Raw genomic sequence first — 14,597 nt, forward strand, 5'->3', positions numbered from 1 at the left:
GGAATTTTCTGCCCTGCATCATTCTTCAATACATCTCATGGCAATTCCGACAAACCCTCAGCTTGGTGACTCTCTGTATTTGCTATGGAGAAGGAGAAGTAAAATATCGTCTGGTTTTCCCATTAGGTGTGCAGAACACATGAACACTTCGGAGGTCCCCTCCCCTGTCCTGGGGACATGGTGCAAGCAGAGAGTCCTGTGATTACAACCCCCATGGGTTTGAGAGCTACATTTCCCCTCCCAGCAGCAGGGAAAGGCATCAGTGCTGAGATTTACATTGATTGTTAAAAGGAATGACTAAGCAGGAGAGATACAAAGAGGCTTTCGACTTTTCCAGGCTAGGTCTGAGACTTCTAAAACTGCACTCCTGGAGTGCAGGATTTGAGGCACTAAAGCCCCAGTGAGGGGTTTTGTGCATCAGAAATTTCCCTCTACCGCATATGCATCTCTCATCCAAGCACCTCACGCAAGGCATCTGTAGCATTTTCCCAAGTGATTTATTTAAATGTATACTGGGGTTTTCAATCTCATTATTTTACTGGCAGACCCTCCACAAACCAACTGCCTTTCCTCAGGCTCCAGCTGCCTGTCCCTGGGATTAGATAAGGCGCTCGGTTTCCATTTTCTAATAAAAGCAAGTTGCTCCCCTGAAGTCATGGAGGAAGGCTGGGCACAATGGTCTGCCTTTTGTCACAACCTCTCTTGGGACACTCAGATCCTGCAGCCTGGCATCCTGTGAGCCAGTGGCAGGCGCACAGCCAGCTTCCTCTGGGAGCTGCTGCTCTCTGGCTGCTTGCTCTTGAGCAAACCAGTTTAAGGTTAACTCCATTATGGCAAGGCCACGGTTCAGTCCTGCCCCAACAGCTGTACAAGCAGAGAGGGGGGTCGAGGATCAGTGAGGAATAGGGGTGCCCCTGGGCAGGGGGATGCTCGGTCTGGGCTGCAGAGCAGACCCTGGAGCCAGCTGAGCAAGCAAAAAGAAGGGATGTGCTTTCCAAAATGAGCTGCTGCTGTCCAGCTGTCTTCTGTGGAAGATCCAGTGTTCATTACAGCCATATTTCACATTCCAAAAAAGAGAAAAAAGGCCTCCCAAGGCTTTAAAATGTGAAATATGCTGCTCTTGTAGGAAAGTGCCTGTTAATTTCTTCTGCTTGTTGTTTCTCTGTGAAGAAAAACACCATCATCCCTATTCCTCTCCCAGCAGAGAGTTACATTCCCTCCCAGACACACTTCTCACTTTTACCCCAGAGGGCCCAAGCTAGTATGTGCACATGCATCTCTGGTGAATAATGTTGTCTCAAAAGTGTCAATCTAAATGGAAAAGCCAAACTCTCTCCAGATTTAGCTTCTCAGGGGTGGGTGTTGCATTTGGGGGGGGGGTTGGGGAGGCAGATCTGGCTCAGCTGACAGTGCTGAATGGGTGGTGAAAGATGTTTTTTTTGTTTCAGAGGTCTCTGATGTTTCACAATACTGTTTGTTTCTGGTTTGGGGTGAAAAGCAAAGGGTCATTGACAGCAGCCAGGGTGCATGAGCTGACATTTGCCCTCTGAGACCAGCCATCGAGTGCCACTATTTCAGCAATTTTGCTCTGTGAAGTTGTCTTTTCCTGGATTGAAGATATGGGAAACAGGCTTGCTTGAAGCAAGAAAGGAAGAGTACCAAGACAGTGCAGTGAATGACCAGGAGGCTGTTCCTCAGCAGGGGATGATAATCAATCAGTCAAAATATTCCTGAAGAAGCCTTTTAGTGCAGCACCACTACAGTGTTTAGCTCCCTGTCATGTGGTATCTTCAGAAATGAGTTCTCAATTGGTTTAAAATATTAAGGATGATCAGAAAGAGGAGGAATTATGTATTGCATCCACTTTACAGGCTGGGTGATGTCCCAGCACACACAGCTGGGATGACAAGAGGTGCCAGGGCATTATTATCTCAGGGATGGCTGAGAATTAAAGTTTTATTAATTTTAGGCTTAACTGCTTTAGTAGTTTATCACGCTTCTTCCCAGTACCAGTATTTAGCAAACATTTATCTTCTTCTTATATTCTTATTCTCTTCTATTTTGCATCTTTCTCCATGAAACCTTGTGTCTGGATTATTGCCCCAAAGCCAGTTATTTTGGTTCTTTGGTACTGGGCAGATACAGGAGTGCTCTGCTCAGGATCACCATGCACTTCCATCCCTTGAGGACAATTATATGTAATACTGCTAACGACACCATGACATTACTACTGGGATTGGCCCACCTCCCCCATAAAACCTGAGCAAGAGAGCAGTCAGGTTGCTGGAGCACTGATTTAAACTATTTGCTATCACTGTTACAGTAAAAAGAGAGTATTGGGAAAAGGTAAAGGCTGATGTACATTAATGGGTAGCAAAAGTGCATTAACTTTTAAAGAACTACATGAACTTTCTCTAGTCCCAGCTTGAGGACACCGAGCACGTGAACTTTGCCTCCCTGCCTTCATCTCTGTCACACAGAGCACTGCAAATAGCCTCTAATACTCTTCCAATGTAGTACTCAAACAATTTGTGTTTGTAAATTCATACCATGCCATTAGAATGCATTTTCCCAGAAAAGAATACGTAAGGCAAAGAAAACTCTGGAAAAAGGCTGTTGTAGTATTTTTGCCATCTTCATACTACCTGAAAGTCCTGAAATGCCTGTGTAAGGCTTTCCTCCAAGCTGCACAGAGATTGTAGCTTTTGCTAAATGAGGCAGAAAGAGTGAATGGCAGATTAAAGGTGTGCACCTAAGTCCCAAGACGTCTGACCAGGCATAGTTTATGCTTGGCCAGGCATGAAATTGTGACTGGCAGCATGAGTAGGCCCGTAGCCTGAGCTCCATAATGAGTGTGGGACTGGGAACATGCCATGGCTTCATTAGGGGGTGCAGGATTATGCTTTGGTTCCCAGGACTGTGGGGAGACTGGCATCAGGCGAGACAGAACTGTTTTTGTGTGAACAGCATTACACAAGCGCAGAAAAAGCAAACCGAGCCAGAAAGCAGAAAGGGGGCTACACTCAGCCCCTGGGAAGGGGATGGCAACCTGCAGCTGGGAAAGAGAGGCTCAGAATCAGAAGAAAGCCCAGAAAACAGGAATGATTTAATGAACTGCATCTACAGAGAAAGAGAGCTTTGCTTAATATTGGTCAGTGCAGAGCAGTGGCCTTCAATTTTTTTCTGTCTATGGACTGAGGAAGTACTTCCAGGGGAGGCATAGAGCACAGATGTGATAATTGTCTTTCAGTTGGTTAAAAAATGCCTGCAAAAGGGAAGGAATGTGCTCCTCTCCATTTTCTGTGGGGGTCAGGCATAGAGAAGCTTCTACTGCTGTAAGTAGATCCAAGTTAGCAGCAAAACCACCACTACTGCTGACAGGGCTGAACTGCTGAGGACAGCGTCTCATCCCGACCATCAGGGGCTTTTACAGAAACACAGAATGGTTAGGATTGGAAGGGATGCCAAAGATCAATTCGTTCCAACCCACCTGCCATGACTGGGGACACTTTTCACTAGACCAGGTGGCTCATTTCCAACAGCACTTCCTGGCAAAGCACATCATGGGAATCCCAGAACTGAAATGAAGGGAAAAATCAAACTCATCACAGAAGCCCAGCACCCTGAGCAAGGCACAGACTGCTGGGGATCATTTCCTGAGTGAGAGAGCTCACAACTTTTCAATACTTCTGTCCAAAACTTGGGGAAAAAATATTTCCTGAAAGAACTGTGCTATGAATAGAAGGTCATTGAGTGGATAAGAGGCAATCATGGAATTAATCATCAGGGATTCATGAAGAGGCACAAGGCCAAAAGTCTGGTGGCTTTTGTCTCCAAAAGCACGTCATGCGCTCATGGACCGTCATCTTCCCCTCATAGCCCCAGCTACAGTGCAGGAATGAATTGGTCATGCTTTCATCTTGAGAGCTCTTTAAACAAGCAGGCCTTGAGCCTCCAAAGCACCATCAAAAGCCCACGGTGCCTCTTTCCCTCACTGGTCTCAAGGCTGAATCCACCCTGTGCCTTGCTAAGCAGCTGTTAGTCACCCTCTGAAACAAAGAGCGCTCCCCTGGATGACGGGAACGCTGTCTGTGAGTGGACACGGACAGAAACAACAGCCCAAAGGCCAGGGTGGATTTGCCTGTGGTAAGATGTCCTCCCAGCAAGCTCAGCATGGAGCTGTTATTTGGAAGAACCAAATGGAATTCCACATGTGACATTTCAGCACTGCCTGCAGGGAGGAGGCTGAACGTGAACATACCATTTCCTCTGCTTTTGGCCTGACCCTTGCATCTGGGATTTCTCATTTCCCCCAAAATGCCTTTTGCAAGTGATTAAATACTGAGACAGCTCAAGGTTGTGTATCCTAAGTGAATTAATTTTTTAAAAAAAGAAGATTTCTTTGCCTTGCAACAGGGCAGGAATACTTGAATGGATGTCTAATTTTGTTCTATTAAACATTCAAAGCAGGAAAAAATCGTGAGTTAAAAAAACTGCCTGCAGACAGGCATGACAACTCACAGCAATATTATTCTGTTTCCCAAAGTTATTCACAATCCACTGCAAACAAGAACTGCTGTGTCTCCACAATCAGTTGACCTTCAGCCTTGGTGTATGGATTTAGATGCCATTGTTTTAGTCACAGCAAGAAAAATGAATTGCATTGTTGCTGTTCCAGCTGTGTTTCTGGGAAAATGCTTGCATGGGGTGTACCAAACAGACCCCTCAAAGGAATATTATTTTCTTCAGTTAAATATATATATATAAAAATATAACTGCCCTTTCAACCTCTTATGAGTGAAGCAGCTTTCTCCTGATGCAGGTGGAGAGAAGCCCAAAGGAGTTTAAAACACATGCACGGGGCATATCTTTACATACTGCATCCAAATTATTGACTTTACGTAGACATCGCAGCACTGATTTCATATCCAGCACTCATATTTACTTACTTTAGGTATTTTCCTCTTTTCTCTGAAGGTGATGTTCAAAATTGTAGGTTACGGGCGGGTTCGGTCGGGACGGAGACGGATGGAGATCTCTATAGGCAGGTCTTGGGACACAGTCGGTTTATTGTAAAGGGCGAGGGTATTGGGGCACTGCTCAGAGCTGCTAGACTCAGCTCTGAGCAGGCCCAAGAGAGTAAGCAGGTGAGAGAGAGAGAGTGGGTGTAAGAGCAAGAGTGGAAGTAAGAGTAGAAGTGGAAGAGAGGAATAGAGAAGAGAGAATCAGAATCAGAATGTCTGAAGTCCTGGTTACAATACAATAAATCATCTTCTGTACTGAATATTCTAATTGTCACTAACCAATCTAATACAAGATACAAATCCTATAGCATTTACATACAGCCTATAAGAGTTCTTATATTACCATAGAGTGTTACATCTTAACTTCTAAAAACTACTCTTTGGACCCCTTCTGCTGAGCTAGTAGGGTCTGCTCTGACCCTTGGACCTGTTTGCAAGCAGAGGGTATTGTTTCATCAAGAGGGGATTACTTCAGTGGCCATACCATTGTTTTCTAGTTGTTCAGTAACTAAGACCTGGTATTTCAAAAGTGGCTTTCATTTCGATGTTGCCTGTAGTTTTCATATTCCCAAAATCTTTTGTCAGGCAATCATATTTCCAAGGTTTTCCTGTTCCATCTTCCCCAACACAAAATAATTATGACAACCCCATTCATTTAGCAAGTGGTTTAGGAAGGATCCATGTCTGGCCACTGTGTTATTGGGAAAAATCCCAGGAGAACAATATGTACAAAGCACCTTACCCAGCCCTATGGTGCAGGCTGTGCCAAGACAAGGGAGGCAAAAGATGAAGTTATTGTCCTGAAGATCTGACAAGATTCCTCAGATATTTTTTGAGAAAAGGACAATTTCATTGCAAGAGCAGTGGGAATTTCAGTCCTCGGGAGGACTGTAAATCTCATTCAGAAATATGCCCCTTTTTACAAAGAAATGAAGGGCTGTATTCTACCACCAATAAATTTGGCAGCAACAACTCTGTTGATTTCAACAGTGAAAGATAAACAATGAGCTCCTTACTGAGTCAGAGGGCTGTCCTCATGGCTGCTTGGACTTCCCCTGGAAACTTCCCTCTCTGCCACTCATCAAGCCAAGTTTCCTTGGGCACATGAACAGAATGCCACAGGAGAGAGGCCAGGAAAAGGAAGGGGCAAACCTTGAGGACCCACAAGGAAGTTCAAAACAGAAGTACTTCTTCTGTTCACTTTCAAGACCTCAAAGAGAAGTACTGCTTTTGCAGTTTCCCAGGTGCTTTCCCCCAGTACTTTCCACCCCCCTGTGATGGGAAGTTTATGGGAGGCCTTTCCTGCTGGGCAAAAAGAGATGCCCCAAGAGAGAGAGCCTGGGGGCAGGGAAGGTGCCTGGACTGGGGTAAAACAACTGCAGTGAAAAGAGATCATGATTAGTTCCAAGTCTAAACACGATGCTGCTGCCATCATGAGGGCCAGTTGGAATTTGGTCCCATCCAGTGACCTTTCCAGTGTTTCATTCCCTGATCTAAAATTAGGCCTCTCATCCCTTGCACACAAGCCCTGTGCCAGCCCAGGCACAGCCATGGGTGACCAGAGAGGATCCACCAGCTGAGCACCGGTGAGGACAGGCATGGCCCAGTCCCAGCTCTTAAATACGGATGGACACATTCCTCCCACACCACGGGAGCTGCTGACACAACTGCCACCAGGTGGTTTTGGCAGTTCCAGGGCTCAGCTGACAGAGCAGGTCTGTCAGGACACCCAGCCCTGCGCTGCGCAGCTGTGTGCTATCACATCTGGAGCACTCAGCCACTTGCAGAGAGCACAGGTGTCTGATGCTGCTTGGGATGTGGCTCCTTGCACCATTTTTTGTAGCTTAACTGCTGAGGCAGTTCTCATTTGCCTTCCCTCAGCCCCTGGCTGTGCCAGCCTCTGAGGGCATACAAGTAAAAAGCATCCCCAACTTAGAAACCCATATTTAATGCAGGAGCACTGTAAGAAAAGCAACCTGCGTCTTGGAAGCACACACACACATTTTTCTGGCTTCACAGAGAGCTGGCCCTTGTGTCTTTATGCTGAACCTCAAAGGCATTAGGAAGTTGTAAACAGAGAAGCAGTGTTACAGAAAGAAACAAGAGTAAGCTGGTATAAAGAAAGGACTATGGGATGCTGGAGTACCTTAAAAATGGGGTGCTAAAAGTAAAGGTGCTTTTCTGTCAGAGGATCCCTGAACTGTCTCTGAAGCAGCTGTGTTTTTCAGAACATCTGTGCTACAGGCAGCTGGGAATCCCCCACAATGGCCCCAGCCAAGAGCTCTTCCAGATCTGCTCTGAACCCCAAGCCCGGTGCTGTGACCCTACAAAAGGCCGTCCATTTCACAACAGGAGTGGGATAGCAGGAAGTGTGAGTTCCCACTCATCTGGGGTGAGTTGTGGTGAGATGACTGGACTTCCACACAGGAAAAACACTTCTGGTTTCCTTCAGGTGGAAAGGAAAAGCTACACCCTTCCCTCAGCACCTGCTGTTCCTCCCTAAGTCATCATATGCCAGATGTGGCGATTGCCCATCAGACTGCAAGTAGCATCAAACACAGGGACAATATCACTCCCTCCAATCCGCGGGGGAGGGTGACTTTTCCCAGGCTATGAAGATGCCTGGCTGAAGGTGCAGGGATAGCAAACTGGGAACAGCTGGCTGCCAGGGCTGTCGGGTCAAGAGGACTTTCCTTCCAGCACGTGAGGCCTCCTGCCCACCGTGAGCATGTCAGGGACAGCTGCCCCCAGCCAGAAACCTCTGACATGAATCCCTCCTCCCTCTCCATGTCAGAGCAACCACAGAAATGCACACCTCCCTTGCTCCAATGCCAGGGGAGGGTGCCAGGACAGCCTCAGGGACAGATGCCTCCTCTACCAGAATATCACAGCAAAGGTGTCATCAGCCTCAGCCACAACCACTCCTCAAGCAGAAATACCAGGATGGGGATGCAGACCATGCTTGAATACAAGCTCTTTCTTTGATGAAAATTTAGGACATTCCTGTCAGGTTTGAACTACTGGCTCATTACTCAGACATGTAGTATCTCTAATGCCAGAAGAAACCAAAATCAGGAAAGCTCTCTTTGATTAGCTTCATCCAGATATGACCAGAGAGGATAAAACTATCATCATGTGAGGCTGGTACCATTGGTAGCAAAGTTCCCAAGAAGGGTTCACACTATTGAAACTACCAAATCACAGCTTTGCTGCAGATCAGACCTCCAACATCGACCTCCTTCAAACCAACCTAGGAAAAAATGTGTTTTCACCACTTGGAGAGGAAGACAACAGAGGCAGGACAATGACAAGAAGATGAGGATAAACTGCTGCCATGGATGTTTCTGCTTGGCTTTCACAGCTGGATTCAAAAAATCATGAGCAGATCAATCTTCTCAGCACAAGGGCAGGCTTCTACCTGTGGCACCAGGGTCCATGTTGGAAAGGACAAAGTATTTTACAGGAGAAAGGAAACTTTTTGGATTTGAGAACACTAGGTTAGGTAAGTGCTTTAGTATTTTAAAAAATATTCCATATTGTTTGGCTTTAAGATCTTGGGTTTACATGTTGCTTTCAAGGAGTAAGACAATACTAGAGTTGGCCAACTTGGTTGTTTCCTTTAACCCTAGGCTGACCTTCCACAGATACAAGTGAAAAGTTATCACAAAACATAACCTGCACATGGAATTCTTTGGAGAAGGCCACAAGCAGGCTTCAAAGACAGCAGATATCTGTCCCTTGGTGTGCTTCTGTGATAATTTTGAATGCCAATCAATGTTGTACTTAAAATGATATAACTTAACACATGCATAGTCATCAAGGGTTGTGAAGCACAAATGAAAACAAAGTTGAGGCAGGGAAATAGTTCATGAAATAACAAGAAAAATGAGAGGTTATATCCTGTAGTCTAACGGGTGTCTCAGACTGGCTAAAAACAACAGTCCCCTCAGACAGACAGGTTTCAGACTTGTATCCCAGAGGTACTCTCCATTCACTTGTGGGCCCTAGGGCATCAAGAAGAACTCCAGTTAGCTGCAGTCTAGGAGGTTCTCTTGACACATACAGAAACTGGAAGAGAAAGCAAAACTTCATCCTAGTGATTTCCGCTATTGTCTGGGAGGAGAAGTCCTGGGTATCCAGTCTTTGCCCACCACTACTTGGTTATGTCTCTTACACAAGGCATGGCCTGCCACAGGGACTTTTCCCTCAGTAGTAAGCACTGTGTGACACAATCTGCTGGTGAATTCAGAGCCCCATTGCCCAAGCCCTGCTCCTGTCCCTCACCACTACCCTGCTCCTATGCTGGAAGGCCAATCTTGGATGTATACACATAGCTCTTCTGAGCCTAGTTGCTGATGGAGGAAAAGAAATCCTGCTTTTATTATTTGTAGTCATCATGAATACGGGAGAGGAAGACACCTCAATCAGTTCGAAGTAATATTGTTACAAGCTGACCCAAGTAATCAGAGTTAAAATGCACAATAGTCTTGAGAGTTGGATCCAGCTCCTCTAGACCTCCAACCACTTACTGGCTGCTCTGCACCAGCTGCTGAGCAGTGACAGCACCTTTGGAGCCAGCAAGTTCCTCCACAGCTTACTGACCTGTCACACCCCTGCACTCAGGGAGGGGAACTGGGCCCCCTCGTGACCGAGCTGACATTGCTCTGGCCTGCAGAGCTGAGCCAGCCTTCAGAACCCAAACTTTCATTCCTTTTGCTGACCTCAAACTTTATAGGCAAGAGACAGACAAATGTGGTAGGTGTGATCTCTTGGTCTTTTACCTCATATTTTAATGAGAGGCCCAAATCCTCTTCTGCGACCCCTTTTTGCACATGCCCCCACTTCTATAAGATTATCCCACAGTGAACAGAAATAAAAGAGCTATTTCCCAGCACAGGAGGATGAAAAGCAATCAGCTACAAGCACATGCAATCAGGTCACAGCACATGCTACTTCACATGCCGCCCCAAGCACTGCAGGGAGGTCAGCCACCCTAGAGACATCCTTCCCTATTCCCCTCCCCAGGCTGCTGCACACCCCATCCCACATGGAAAAGCTGCTGGGTATTACCTGACCTGATTTTGCAGTCTAACTTCACCCTGAGAGTACTTTCTGACTCTCTCAAGCAACAATTCAGGCACCTCTACTTGGGCCTGTGTGCCTCACCAGCTCCAGGAGATAGCCCCATATTCCCAGCAGAAGGTGGCAAGGAATGCCTGCTTACCCAGAAAGCTGCTGCCAGCCACCTGCACCAGACCTGCTGCTTTTCTACTCTGAAACATGCACAGCTGGAATTGCTTAGTACAAATGAGCTCAGCTCATAGAAAATCCCACATGAAAATTACTATCTTCCCTGTCTGGTAATAAAGGTAAAGAAAACAAGTTTAAACAAAAATCTCAAATACCATTCAATGAATAAGCATATCAAATTAATGGACTCCAGGAAGAACATCTTTACTCTCCTGACAATCTGCTTCTTGACACACCTTTAGCTGGCAATGAGGATAACAGCTTTTCAGCGTCTTGAAAGAGGGAATTAAAACCACGCTTCAAAAATAATCTCCTTATAAATGCTTCTTGTTGTTAGTATCTTCATTTGTACAGGTAAACCTTTCATTGTGTAATGCAAAGAATTTACAACTTTTTCTAGTAGAGACACATCCCATTTGCAGGCTCCTGCTCAGCTAAATCTGGATATTAGGACTGGCAAAGAGATTGACTTTGATGCTCAATAGAGAAGGGGGAAACAATCCCATGCAAATCACTGTTCAAATTTAAGGAAGCAGCTGCAAAACAGTTACAAATCTCTGAAGTACATCTGGCTTTTAAGTGTAAGTTTCAGGTGAGAAATATATCCTGTGTATTAGAGAAGCCAGGCATAAATCCCTGGATTCCAGGGATCGCAAACTTCAGTTAACTTCTTAGGTAGCATAAACTACAAACACAGAGTATCAGTGTAGCTCTATGCAGTGCACTGAGTTGTTACAGAGCACAGAAAAATTCCTGTGCAGCACTGGAAGATGGGCAGCCTGGTTTAACAGGGTTACGTCCTATCCAATCTTATTTAAGGAAGTACAAGATACCTGTCTCCGGAATCAGGCTACATAGACAAGCAGTGTCAGGCTGGTGTATCAGGAGGAGGTCAAAGTGCTCTGACACATTTGGTTTGGGTAAACAAGGGCACCCAGAGGATGACACCTAAGCTCTAGGTTTTTAATTTAAGACCAAATTACACGATGCTTCTTGTTCTCTCTGCTGACAGAAATGCCCTGACCCCACTGAAGTTAACTTAAAACAGATAAAGATGAGGCCCAGCAACAGATCCCAGTACATGAATCCAATTTGGATCCCACATAAATCATTCTGTACAAACATTTATGCAAGTAAACACCCCAGGACACCCACAGATCTGCAGCTACATTTGCTAACACCAGCTGAGCATCCGACTCCCTTGGACTTTCCCCCATCCCTAGCTGCAAGACTCTCCTACAATCAGGGCCCCCAGTGCTAAGCTGGGGATAAGACATTTGTCTGAGCCAAGTGCAGACTCCCTGAATATTTAAAGAGAGGTTTCAGTGGGTCTGAGATGTGTCACTGAGCCACTTCCCAATGCAGATTCCCAACACATCTGTGACAGACACCCCTGCACCCTTCAGGGATCACATAACTGAGGATGCGAAGAACCAGCCCCAGGTTCCCCCTTGCATCCATGACATCATCCTCTGCCTTCAGACAATCACAAACACTGCCTTGCCAGCCATGCCCTGACCTGTGTGTGCGTGCATGTGTGTGTGTAACCCTTGGACCACACCAGCCATCCTGGTTCCTCCCAGGAGCCATATCCCTTCACCTCCTGCATGAAAAGGTCATTGGATACAGCATCAGGATCACTTCCAGCTGCACTGCACTGTCCCCAAACCAGCTCTAACTGCTGATTTCAAACCTTGCCTCCCCTCCCTTTCACATTGGCATTGGAGGAGGTGATGAAATACAGAAAAAGTTTCTGCACTCCAGGGCCAAATCTTGCACTGTTTCTGATGATTTTCAGACTCGTGTGACGCAGAATTTCCATCCCATGAACATGGTTATTTTTGGTCGTTGGTTGTCACGGAGCAAGGGGACCCAACCCTGGGGCAATCCCAGAGAGGAACCCTCCGCCCAGCACAGCCAAAGGCTGGCTCGACATGAATCAATGTTTTCAAGAGACCGGAGATCATGGGTTTGCCCATCAGGGTGGCCCCTCCACTTCTGCTTCCTGTTTTGGCAGACATTGCTGGGGATGAGGTTTTTCCCTACTACCATGGACTTCTTGGGAAAAGAGTTCCAAGAGAGGAAAGTGTGAGTGCCAGCAGATAGGACGCCTGCCAAAAAGCACAGACCAGGAGAAGCATCTGTTCTCCAGCATTGTGCCAGCTCACCTGGGCACCTCCTTCCAGTACAAACCATGGCCCCAGACCATGTCTGCTGCTGGGGGATGTCCCCACACTGGACCTCCATAGATGCATAGCCCCTCCAAAAGTTGTGCGGCCACACAGGTGCTGAGTGTGGGCATCAGCAGCACCAGCAAAGCCCACAGTTCACACTCAGCTTTACATCTCTGGACCATTTTTTTTACATTTTGCATTAGACCAAAGCTATCAGATGTAAAACAGAAATTGTCCCGAGCACAGTAACCAGGCACTTGGACTTTCTACCTGCCCCACTCCCCACCCCACATCAGCTTCCCAAGAAAGAGGGAAGAGGTAGGCTCTGCAAGACCACAATATTTTGATTTTCCGCCTGCAGGGCAACTGCTTTAACCCAAATCTCATCCAGATGTGTGCAGAAGATGCTTCCCATTGAGGCTATCTAAGCAAGGGATGGCACAGCCCTCACAGACCCTCTGCAAAGGCCCCCCACAGCCACTGCTGTCACCCAGGCATCCCCTGGCTGCCCTCCAGCCAGCCCCTGCTGTGGCAGCACACATACTTCCCCAGGTAACAGGCTCACCACATCGCACTTCATGGCCAGGGATGCTGGTGCCTAGATATTAGGAACAGAAATCAGGGAAACAAATCATAGAATAGTTTGGGTTGGAAGATATCTTTAAAGGTCATCTAGTCCAACCCCCCTGCAATGAGCAGAGACATCTTCAACTACATCAGGTTGCTCAGAGTCCTGTCCAACTTGACCTTGAATGTATCCAGGGAGGGAGCAACTCTCACCTCTCTGGGCAACCTGTTCCAGTGTTTTACCCCCCTCATCATAAAATGTTTTCCTTATCTAGAATTAAATCGACCCTTCTTCAGTTCCAAACCATTACCCCTTGTCCTATTGCAACAGGCCCTGCTAAAACCTTTGTCCCCATCTTTCTTACAGGCCCCCTTCAACTACTGAAAGGCTCAAGAAGGTCTCCCACCCACAAGTGGAACAAAGAGTTTCAGAGGCTTTGGGGTAAGGAAGGAAGCCTGTCTCTCCCAGTCCCTAGGCAGGGAGTTGACCCCTGCTCTGAAGATACTGGATGGTATTGATGTCTCCTGGGAGTGCTGTGAACCCTGCTCTGGGGAAGGCACAATGCAGGACCCAGATACAGCCAGCTGTGCTTTCAGGCATGCACCTCACCCCCAACAGCCTGCTGGGGGCAATGCCCGGCTCAGAAAGCAACACTTAAAAGAATCATGGAATATCCTGAGTTGGAAGGGATCTATAGGGATCATGAAGTCCAACACCTGTTTCTGCACTGGACAACCTCAAAAGTCACACCACATGTCTGATAGCATTGTCCAAATGCTTCTTGAACTCCGGCAGGCTTGATGCCATGACTACTTCCCTGGGGAGCCTGTTCTATTGCCCAACCACTCCTTGGGTGAAGAACCTTTTCCTAATATCCAACCTAACCTCCCCTGACACAGCTTCAGGCCAGTCCCTCGGGTCCTGTCACTGGTGAGAAGCGAGATCAGTGCCTGCCTCATCTCTTCCCTTTGTGAGGAGGCTGTAGGCTGTGATGAGGTCTCCCTAAGTCTCCTCTTCTCCAGGTTGAACAAGTCAAGTGACCTCAATTGCTCCTTGTATGGCTTCCCCTCCCAACCCTTCACTATCTTCTTTGTGCTCCTTTGGAAGCTTTGTAATAGCTTTATGTCTTTCTTATATTGTGGCACCCAAAACTGCCCCCAGCACTTGAGGTGAGGCTGCCCCAGAGCAGAGCAGAGCAGAGCAGGACAATCCCCTCCCTTGCCTGGCTGGTGATGCTGTGCCTGATGTCCCCCAGGACAGGGTTGACCCTCCTGGCTGCCAGGGCACTGCTGACTCATGTTCAACTTGCCATCGACCAGGACCCCCAGGTCCCTTTCCTCATTCCCCAGGCTGTTTGCAGATCCAGAGATGACCACTCCAGGAGCAGAACATGGCATTTTTGGAGGCACCTGATCTATCCCTGACGGTGCGTTTCCAAGCCTTGCAGTGGGACATTTCCCATAGCCAAGGCCTCGGGCAGTGAGCCCAGGGTGCCGCATTCACCGGTCTGTCGGGACAGGGCGCCGGGGCTCCGCTCCTGTGCAGGGACCGACCCTCGGGGCAGGCACCCCGCGGCCAGCC

The sequence above is a fragment of the Corvus kubaryi genome, unplaced genomic scaffold (genome assembly GCF_017639235.1).
Source record: "Corvus kubaryi isolate FWS band 111438036 unplaced genomic scaffold, C.kubaryi_AGA036_p1.0 66, whole genome shotgun sequence".
Classification (NCBI taxonomy): Eukaryota; Metazoa; Chordata; class Aves; order Passeriformes; family Corvidae; genus Corvus; species Corvus kubaryi.